Here is an 11,076-nt window from a genome sequence, read left to right on the forward strand (position 1 = left end):
CACCTGCCTTCAAAGTGGGGCACTCAGCTATGAAAAGCTGGAAAGAACTGTCCCAACTCTGATGTGGGACAAGAGGGGTGCTTTGTCTTGCTGGATCTTCTTCAGTAAAAGGGTGAGAGTTTCTTCTCTCAACACCCAGGGGTGCTCTCTCATCTGCAGCACTGGGTACTTCAAAGTGATAGGATATAATAGATAAAAATAGACTCATCACTGGCCTTAAAAAAAGGGGGGGGGGCTGAAGAGATGGCTCAGCAGTTAAGAGCACTGGCTACTCTTCCAGAGGTTCTGAGTTCAATTCCCAGCAACCACATGGTGGCTCCCAACCATCTGTAATGAGATCTGGTGCCCTCTTCTGGCCTGTAGGCATACATGCAGATGGAACACTGTATACATAATAAATAAATAAAACCTTAAAAAAAAAATTGGTACTGGTGTTTTGCATGCTAGTCAAACTACCACTGATCGATATCCCTAGTCATCTTTTTACTTTAACCATATTTAAGCACAGCACGGTTTTTTAAAAAACGTATTCAGATGGTGATTAACTCAATCCCATGTGCACATCAATTTAAGACATGTTTACATTGAGATTCCTTACAAAGTACATCTGGCTTCTTTGACAAGAATGGGTCCTGTTAACTCAGAGATAGTGCCCAAGATTTAGGGTCCAGGGAGTTTGATTGAGGTAAACATAACGCCTGTGGGTGTCAGGATTGGCATGGCCCTAAGATAACATAGATGTCACTTAGACTGTTGTAAAGCATAAGTGACATCACTTATAAGAGTGGGTTTATGGACTAAAAGCAATGCTCAAGATTTAGGGAAAAAAGGTCTTGATAAGTAAAAATGTCAATTCTGGGAGACATGGCACAGCCTGTCTCCTCAGACAGCAAAGGATCACCAGGTTGTGAAACTACAGCCGTCCCAGCATTCCAGCAAGAGCAGCTATGCACTTCATTCCACTGAAGAGATAAGCTGTGTATTTAACTTTCCTGGCTTCTCCAGTGCTTACCTTTGTGCACAAGGCTTTTTGCTCTCTACATGTAGACCAGGCTGGCCTTGAACTCAGAGATTCTCCTGCCTCTGCCTCCCAAATTCTGGGATTAAAGGAGCATGCCACCACCACCTGGCCATAATTTAGTTTTTTGTTTTGTTTTGTTAAGATTTATCTATTATGTATACAGTGTTCTGTCTGCATGCCAGAAGAGGGCACCAGATCCCATTACAGATGGTTGTGAGCCACCATGTGGTTGCTGGGAATTGAACTCAGGACCTCTGGAAGAACAGACAGTGCTCTTAACCACTGAGCCATCTCTCTAGCCCCCCATAGTTTAGTTTTTTAAGACAGAGTCTTGCCATATAATTGAGGCTGGCCTCAAATTTGTGATCCACCTGCTTCAGCTTCCCAAGTATTGGAATTACAGGCGTGTGCCATCTGTCTTGGTTACTTGGTTCTATTGCTGTGAAGCAATACCGTGACCAAGGCAACTCATAAAAAGAAAACATTTGTTGGGTGGTAATGGTATATGCCTTTAATCTCAGCACTTGGGGGACAGAGGTAGGAGAATCTGTGAGTTCAAGGCCAGCCTGGTCTAAAGAGTGAGTTCCAGGATAGCCAAGGCTACACAGAAACCCTGTCTCAAAAAAGAAAAAAAAAAACATTTAATTGGGAGCTTGCTTACAGTTTTAGAAAGTTAGTCCACTAGCATCATGGTGGGATGCAGACAGGCATATTACTGGAGCACTTTTACATCCCAATCCACAGGTAGTAAAGAGAGAGAGAGACAGAGAGAGACAGAGAGAGACAGAGAGAGAGGAGAGACTGGGCCTGGTTACATCTTGATCCACAGGCAGCAGGCAGAGGGAGAGAGACACTGGGCCTAGTGTGGGCTTTTGAAACCTCAAAGCCCACTCCCATTGAAACACTGCTCTATCTAACAAGGCCACACCCTCCAATCCTTCTAATCCTTCTTAAACAGTTCACCAACTGGGGACTAAGCATGCTGTAGATCAGGCTGGCCTTGAATTTAGAGACCCACTGACCTCTGCCTCCCAAGTGCTAGGATTAGAGGTGTGCACCACCACAGTTAATTAACAATTTTAAAAAGAGCTGCACTTTAATTCTGTTTGCTTCCTCATTTTGTTTTTAAGATAAAACTTGGAAGCTTGAGAGATGGCTCAGTGATTGACGCACTGGCTACTCTTCCAGAGGACCTGGCGCACCCACATAATGCTCACAACCATCTGTAGCTCTAGTTCTAGGATTCTACTACTCTGACCTCCCCGGGTGCCTGCACTCACATATTCAGACACACATAAATATAGATAAAAAGAATATAAATCATCAGAGTTGCCAGAAGTAAAAAATAAAGCTTATTATTTTTTTGAAAAATTCTATATTTTAATTATGTGTATATGTGGAAGGGGGTGTACATGGGAGTGCAATGCTCACCAAAGCCAGAAAAATGTATCCATTTCCCTGGAGCTGAAGTTACAAGGGGTTGTAAGCTTCCTGATGGGTGCCAAGAACCAAACAGGGCCTCTGTAAGAATAGTACACTCAATTTAATTGTTGAACCGTTTTACCAGCCTCTAAAGCTTATCATTAAAGACCCAGTGACAGCCAAGTATGGTGGCGTACACCTTTAATCCGAGCACTCAGGAGGCAGAGGCAGGCGGATCTCTGTGAGTTCGAGGCCAGCCTGGTCTACAGAGTGAGTTCCAAGAAAGGCGCAAAGCTACACAGAGAAACCCTGTCTCGGAAAAGAAAAAGAAAAAGAAAGAAAAACAAAATCCTCAGCCACGTGGTGGCGCACGCCTTTGATCCCAGCACTCGGGAGACAGAGGCAGATGTATCTCTGTGAGTTCCAGGACAGACAAGGCTACACAGAGAAACCCTGTCTGGAAATCACTCCCCCTAAAAATAAATAAATAAATAGATAAATAAATAAACAAATCCTCTGTTGTGTAGCTATTTCCTCCAGATTGAAACATTACCTCCTTAGGGAAGGGGAAGGTTTATACAACTCACAGAAAATTACAAAACACATAAGAAAATTACAAGACTCCTCCTGAGGTCTCTCTCAGGTCTGCCTGAGGTTGTGTAGCAATAAGCAGTATGTTTTGATTTCTTTCTTCATCCGGCTATATGGGAGCTGGGAAGATTGCTCAGGTAGTAAAGCGTTTGCCACACACGCATGAGGACCTGAGTTCAGATTCAGACCTTGGTGTGGTGGTGTGTGCTTGCAATCTCAGTGCTATGGAGGTGCCCAGACAGGTGGATCCCTGAGGCTCAGTGGCCAGCAAGCCCAGCCTACTTGGTGAGTTCCAAGCCTGTAAGAGACTCTGTTTCAAAAACAACATCACTCAGACAGGAGTGTGCCTGAGACCATGAGGCCTCTGTGAGTGAGGCAGGAAGAGACTCCCATTGTGGTGGGCAGGTGTGGACAGCTGGGTGTCCCCAGTGACCCAAGTGCCAGTCCTAGGAGATGGTATTAAGCTCCCAACTAACAGGACAGGAATCTGAAACCCAGGGTTGTGTGAGCAAGCCAGCACATGGGGTGCAGCCCGAATCTGTTAGGAGGCAAGTGACATTGGACGGGCAAGTGACAGAAAAACCTACCACGGCTGTAGGTGATAAGGGTTCATTTCCCCCACACAGCGGAGCAGAGCCAGGCAGAGGGTGAGTGACGGTGTCAAGGATCCAGACTCTCTTCCCTTCCTGGCACCCTGTGCACTGATGCTCTGCCCTTGTGTTTGTGTGACTTTATAGTCTTAACATGGCCACTGCAGCCCCAGGCATCACATTTGCATTGGGGCAGGAAGAAGAAAAGCGAGATGATTCCCAATGATACGGTCTCCTCGTTGAAGAAATTAAAAGAAACAAAACCAACCCTGAGCCATTGAGATGGCTCAGCTGGCAAAGACCCCCACACACACACACACACAGACCTGATGACCTGAGGTGCCTCCCTGAATGCCCCAGGAGAAAGAGAGATCTGACCCCCAAAAGTTGACCTCTGACCTCCACACTGTGCCATAGTCCTCTGTCCCCATCTAATAATAATAATAATAATAATAAATGAAATAATAGTAATAGATTAACTATACAATTTAAAAGCCTTTAATGTCCTAGTTGAAAGATCTAATAAATGAAACAAAAAGGAAGGAAGGAAGGAAGGAAGGAAGGAAGGAAGGAAGGGGAGAGGAAAGGGAGGAGAAGAAAGGAGGTGGGGAGGGAGGGGAAGGCCCAGAATGGAGTGACAAGGTCACTTTGCAGCCACACCAGAGTCTGGGAAGATTCTCTAGCCTTTCCCTTCTGCAAAGGACAGTAACAACGGACTTTGAGGATGGCTTCTCAGCTTGCCGACAACAGCATTTACACCACTTTCTGTGTCTGGCCACCACGAAGGCATCCAGAGGATAAACGGCACAAGTCTGTCCTAGTCCGTGTGCCTTTCACATGTCGCTCCCTGGACTCTGGATACTTTCCCCTTTGCCAGTGTGTTTTGTGCCTACAGTTTTTGGGTGACTTGGCAACCTGTTTCTGGCCATGACAGTGTTAATAAATTTTGACCCAGTTTAAAAAAAACACAAAACAACAAGGTGGATGGTGCCTGAAGAGTAACATTCAAGACTGACCTTTGTCCTCTCCATGCACACATACCTACACACAAGCACAAAAGCCAGCTTATGGTCTGTGCCAAAATAGAGTATGGAAAGCTTGTAAGAGTAACAAGCTGGAAAAATACACCCAAAGAAAATGTTAAGAAAACAAAACTGATATAGAAGCATTAATATCCAACAAATACGTAGCCTTCTTTTAATACCTATGTTAGGGTCAGCAAGATAATTCCATGGGTAAAGGCACTTGCCACCAATCCTGACAACCTGACTTTGAACCTCGGGACCCATAATGTAGAAGGAGAGAACTGACTCCCTTAAGTTGTCCTCTGATCTCCACACGTGTGCTTTGGCACCTACAGGTCCCCACTCATCAGCCACACACACAAACATTAATAAACAGAATGCAGCCGGGCGGTGGTGGCGCACGCCTTTAATCCCAGCACTCGGGAGGCAGAGGCAGGCGGATCTCTGTGAGTTCGAGGCCAGCCTGGTCTCCAAAGCGAGTTCCAGAAAAGGCGCAAAGCTACACAGAGAAACCCTGTCTCGAAAAACAAAAAACAAAAAACAAAAAACAAAAAACAAAAAACAAAAAACAAAAAACAAAAAACAAAAAACAAAAAATAAATAAATAAAAATAAACAGAATGCATTTTAAATTTGTGCAGATATGTATGTGAATTTGTCTTTGCATCACACGCATGCCTAGTGGCCAAGGAGGCCCGAAGGTGGTGGTGGAGTCCCTAGGACTAGAGTTATAGACAGTTGTCAACTGTCTATATGTAGGTGTTGGGAATTGAACCTGGGTCATCTGGAAGAGCAGCCAGTGCTCTTACCCACGGAGCCATCTCTCCAGGCCCCTAAAAGAAAGGTTTTTGAACTTATTCTTGGAGACATAGAATACATTTTTTAAACAATAATACATTTTGCTAAAATCTTTCTGTTGATGTTTAGGTGGTATATGTGACTACAGGCTGGCCCTAAGCACTGTGGGAAGGAGGAGGAAACAGGACAAGGGGTCTCCTCAGGGCATCCCATCTCCTGCCCTAGAGATTTAGATAAACAGATACAGAGTGCCTGAGGATTTGAACTTGGCTCCTCATGCTTGAATGACACGGGCTTTATCCATTGAGCCGTCTTCTTAGTACAGTTCCTGGGGCTTCTGAGATGTTCTGAGCCCAGTAGGCTCTAAGTGTGTTGAGACCTTTCCAACTTAGTCCGGGAGTTCAACATTCCAGGGTTCGGCACCAAAGATAGCTCCTCTTCCCTAAAAGACAGGCGAGGAGGTTGGAAATTGGGTGCTCAAGGAGGCAGAGCACTGGCGTAATCCTAGAGCCCATGAGTCTGGTCTTCCAGGTTTGCATGAGAAGAGACCTAGGAAACAATGATTCAACCAAGACTGTGCAGGAAGTCAGCAGAGAGTCCGAGGTGGGGCTCCAAGTCTACCTCCGTGGACCTCTTCAAGGCTCTCAGATACCTGGTCCCCATGACTTCTCAGTGATTCAGCCAGAGCTTGAATCAAGGTCTCCTAAATGAAAATAGCATGCTATTGGGAATGAAAAGGAGAAATAGGCATCTTTTGAAATTTTTTTTAACAATTTAATGTTTATGGGTGTTTTGCCTGTATACATGTCTGGGCACCATGTATTTGCAGTGCCTGTGGAAGCCAGAGGGCATTGGATCCCCTAAAACTGAAGTTACAGATTGTTGTGAGCCATCATGTGGGTGCTGGGAACTGAGCCTGGGTCCTCTGGAGAAGCAGCCACTCTGGTGGGAGATATGTTCCCACTCGGAGTGGGAACATATCTCCAGCACCACAGGACACACTTTTTGTTTTTGTTTTTGTTTTTTTCGAGACAGGGTTTCTCTGTGTAGCTTTGCACCTTTCCTGGATCTCGCTCTGTAGACCAGGCTGGCCTCGAACTCACAGAGATCCGCCTGCCTCTGCCTCCCGAGTGCTGGGATTAAAGGCGTGCACCACCACCGCCTGGCTACAGGACACACTCTTAACCACTGAGCCATCCCTTCAGTCCCCAGGAATAGACTTTAAAAGACCACACAAATGTGGTGCCCGAAGCAAAGGAAAGTGGGGACTTGTGGAAGGAAAGGAGAGGGGCCTCCAGTGTCTAAGGGCTGAGAAACAAGAGCAGGTAGGACAGCCTGGAGGTAACTGCAGATTTGCAGAGGTCACCCCAACTGGGGCCGTGCAGAAGTGGCTCTTCTGAAGACTGAGAGGTTTTATAGTTAGATCAAGCTGGCATGGAGGGATTACATGAGTCTAGAGGCCATCAGAAGGCAGGCAGAGTCCGATGTCTGTGACATTGCTCACAGACAGAGCCCTTGCTAAACATAAAAGGAAACCCCCAGGTTCTGTGGGCAGAGGCAAAGGGAGATCAATCACCCACTGGTGATTTTAGACACTGAATTAGGATTTAAGGTCTGGTGCTGGGACTTCCTGCAAAGCAGAACAGGGGCCACGCAGAGGGGGAAGGTATTAGGGTCTGACGGGGCTTGCAGCATGAAAGGTTATAAGCCCAAAGTTGGGGAAGTCCCCTGTGGGAGTATAGCTCCCACCTTTTGGAGGGTTCTGAGGCGGAGGAGAGAGGAAAGAGGAACTATCAGACAGAAAGAGAGACCTAGCCAATGAGAAGAAAGAAACACAGGATAGCTTCAGGAGGCCCTGGGTCAATACCCAACAGCCTATTGAAAAGGGCTTTTTATAACATGCCAAGGGGAGGAGCAAAAGACCTCCCCCTTGCAAGATCAAAGCACACCGTACAGCCAAGTGTAGACCCTTCCAAACACCTGGTAACCACGCCCATGGTCAAATCATCTGGATATGCAGCCCTGCTGGGTAAAGCAAGCTCAGATTCTCTGACCCTGAGTAAGTTCTTACTAGGAAGCCCCTGTGGGCTTTCACAGTCCCCTGACTTGAGGCTCGTGAGGCTTCTCAAGTCCAGCTGCTGCTCCCTCACTGCATCCTTGTTTGATACAGCACCACTTAGGAAAACCACCCCTGAACTAGAAATAGGAAGCTTTTCATCCCTCTTGAAATTTGGAGCCCATCCCAAGGTCCAGAAGACCAAGGAATCATGTGGGTCTGACAGCTAGTGTTACCTGTGACCTTTGATGAAAGACCAAGATGCTAGCCAGACTGCAGAGTGGTAGAGCACCTGCCTGGATTAGATCCCCAGCAACACACACACACACACACACACACACACACACACACACACACACACACACACGGTGGGGTGGGGTGGTGGCGGCATGCAACAAACAAGAAAAGCCACCCAAAACAACACACTCAGATAAAGACAACAAAAACAAGGCTGGAGAGATGGCTCAGTGGTTAAGGGCACTGGCTGCTCTTCCAAAGGTTCTGAGTTCAATTCCCAGCAACCACATGGTGGCTCACAACCATCCGTAATGAGATCTGGTGCCCTCTTCTGGCCTGCAGGGATACATGCAGACAGAACACTGTATACATAATAAACAAATAAATCCCTTTTAAAAAGACAACAAAAACAAACAAAAAAAGCCCCACCATTTAAAAAAATAAATCCAGAGCTGGGCATGGTGGCACACTTCTTTAATCTCAGTACTTGGAGGCAGGTGGGTCTCTGAGTTCCAGGATAGCCAAGGCTACACAGAGAAACCTTGTCTGGAAAAAACAAACAAAAAATAAAATCTGGGAGTGGTGGCCCAAACTCGTAATTCCAGCACTCAGGATGCTGAGGCAGGAGGATTTCAAGTTCAAAGCCAGTATGGACTGTATGTAACAGGGCACTAGACCCTAGTAGGCTCCCAGACCTTAGCATAACTGACTCCATGATGGCAGTACCATTCAGGATGTAAAACTCAGCATGTAGACAACACCACCTGCCTAAACTAAAACAAAGGCTTGCTCCATCAAAGTCCATAGTTCTGGCAAAGTCTCTAAATGTATTAATCTTGCTTTTTGGCTTTTGTAGTTCTGCTTCTGGCTAACTTCTTGTTAGCTGAATTATGTCAACCCAGGGTATGGCTTTTGTGCTTAAAAGCTCACCCTGAGAAAGGTTCAGGGGTACACTGCGATCCCAAACAGGCAGTGTAGCTGCTGGCCAGCTTAACACAGACTTTCTATTGGCTTAAACCCTTGTCTGAGCAGTCTTATCTGGTGACTACCCCATAACATGGACTATATATTGAGTTCCAGAACACCTTGCCTCAGAAAAAGGGGAAAGAAATAAGGAAGGAAGGAAGGAAGGAAGGAAGGAAGGAAGGAAGGAAGGAAGAATCCAAGCCACACCACGGGAAATATGCTTCTCAACATATGAAGAGCTTTTAGATACCATACCTACAATCCCAGGACCTGGGAAACTGAGGCAGAAGAATCACAAATTTGAAGCCAGGCAGGGCTATGTTGAGAAATCTTGTTTATAAACTAATTAGCTACTTAATTAACTAAGTATACTAAAGTCTGGGCTTTTCTTGTGTGTGTTGTACGTCATCATGTTGTCTTCGACAAAGAACGGACCGCCGGCCTCCGAGAGCTCCCTCCCTTAAACTGCTTGGCAGCCCATCTGGTCATCCTTTGCCCCATCCTTCACTTGCAATGTAAGAGGAAGTCTCCTGCCTCTCACACAGGGATCCTTGGACAGCTCTGGGGTGGAGTCAGCTCGCGGTGGCCACGCCCCTCCGCGGCAGGGCGGAGCATGCAAATCTCTCAGCGACCATGCTTCCGTTGGGGAGAAAAGCGAGGGTCTCTCACGCATGCGAAGTTTCTTGTGAAACCTGCGGGGTCCAGTGGTGATCACGGGAGAAGTGGCGGGCACAGAAGGGAAACAGAGCCTCACTCGAAAAAACTCACCACCAGTTAAAGAGGGACGATGAGAGGACGGTATCGGTATGGGCGGTTCACTCAGTATCGCTTCTCGGCCTTTTGGCTAAGATCAAGTGTAGTATCTGTTCTTATCAGTTTAATATCTGATACGTCCTCTATCCGAGGACAATATATTAAATGGATTTTTGGAACTAGGAGTTGGAATAGGAGCTTGCTCCGTCCACTCCACGCATCGACCTGGTATTGCAGTACCTCCAGGAACGGTGCACCCCCTCAGGGGATCTCTAACGCTGGTTCTAAAGTAAGTTTCTATGTAGACCTTTAACCTATTTTCTTTAAATTTTGTGTAATTCCGTAGTTTTTTGTTTTTTGAAGCACCTTACTGGCTTTGAGCTCTAAGGTTTCCCTGCTTCTCTGTCTCCCAATTGCTAGAAATAAAGGTGTATGTGCCATGCCCCACCTTTTTTCTCTTTGGGTTCTTTGTGTTATTCCTCTTGGTACTGGAACTCGGAGATCTGCATTTGCCTTTTTTTGTCTCCTGAACCATGTTTTTTATGGAAATATAGCAATATGATTAATTATACTTAATTACGTTTATTTTATATTATTTTTGTTTTTCGAGACAGGGTTTCTCTGTATATCCCTGACTGTCCTGGAACTCACTTTGTAGACCAGAACTGCCTACTTCTGCCTCCTGAATGTTGTGACACTTCTGCCCGGCTTAAGTTATTTCAAATGTTTAACTTTGAGCCGGTAGCGGTGGTTCACACCTTTAATCTCAGCATTTGGGGGGCAGGTGCAGGTTGATGTCTGAGTTACAGGACGGCCAGGGCTACCTTGCATTTGAAAAACAAACAAGGGGCTAGAGATGGCTCAGCAGTTAAGCACACTGCTCTCTCAGAGGACCTGGGTTCAATTTCCAGCACCCACATAGTGGCTCACAACTGTCTGTAACTCCAGGGGCTATGACACCCTCAACAGACATACGTGCAGGAAGAACACCAATGCATGTGAAATTTTAAAAAAAAAAATTAATTTTTTTCCCTTTTGTGCTGAGGTTTGTGTGAGGTTTGTGCTTAGGTTTTCAAGAATGCTAGACACAGGTATAATCATTGAGTTATATCCTAACCCCTGAAAACGTATTTTTATTTCATTTTATGTGTGTGTGTTGCTGTGAGCCATGTGCATGTCTGGTGCCTGTGGAGGTCTGAAGATTATCCACTGGAACAGGACAAAAAGAAAAAACCAAAAATACCACCACAATAACTAAACCAATTAATATATGTGGTGACAGAGAATGGCTCAAAGGGAAGTAGGGTAGTAGTACCTTGTCCCTTCTCCCTGAGTAGCAGCTGCTGTCCCTAGGAACTGCCACTCAGGACCAGATCACTGTATGAAATACAAGTTTTCCAGAAACAAAAATGCAAATCACTTTATATTGAATATGTCTTTGTAAGTCGCTAATTATGGTCACTAACCAGCTCCCTTGGTAAACAGATGTTTGATCCTGAAGAATTAAATGAATTAAATTCAGCTGTCTTTGATATTTTACTTCTGTCATATACAAAAATAGCTGGAAACACATTTAAATGTTATCCAGTTAAACGGATTTTCCCCCCCAGGCTATGAG

General features: G+C 45.6%; 1 non-coding gene across 1 annotated transcript; it reads left to right on the forward strand.

The window, feature by feature from the left end:
• The first annotated feature begins 9,529 nt into the window (after positions 1–9,529).
• On the forward strand, positions 9,530–9,720 carry LOC131918176 (U2 spliceosomal RNA). Its single transcript, XR_009380911.1, has one exon. It is a non-coding gene; the product is annotated as a U2 spliceosomal RNA (small nuclear RNA).
• Positions 9,721–11,076: the final 1,356 nt, after the last annotated feature.

This window comes from Peromyscus eremicus, chromosome 8a (genome assembly GCF_949786415.1).
Source record: "Peromyscus eremicus chromosome 8a, PerEre_H2_v1, whole genome shotgun sequence".
NCBI lineage: Eukaryota > Metazoa > Chordata > Mammalia > Rodentia > Cricetidae > Peromyscus > Peromyscus eremicus.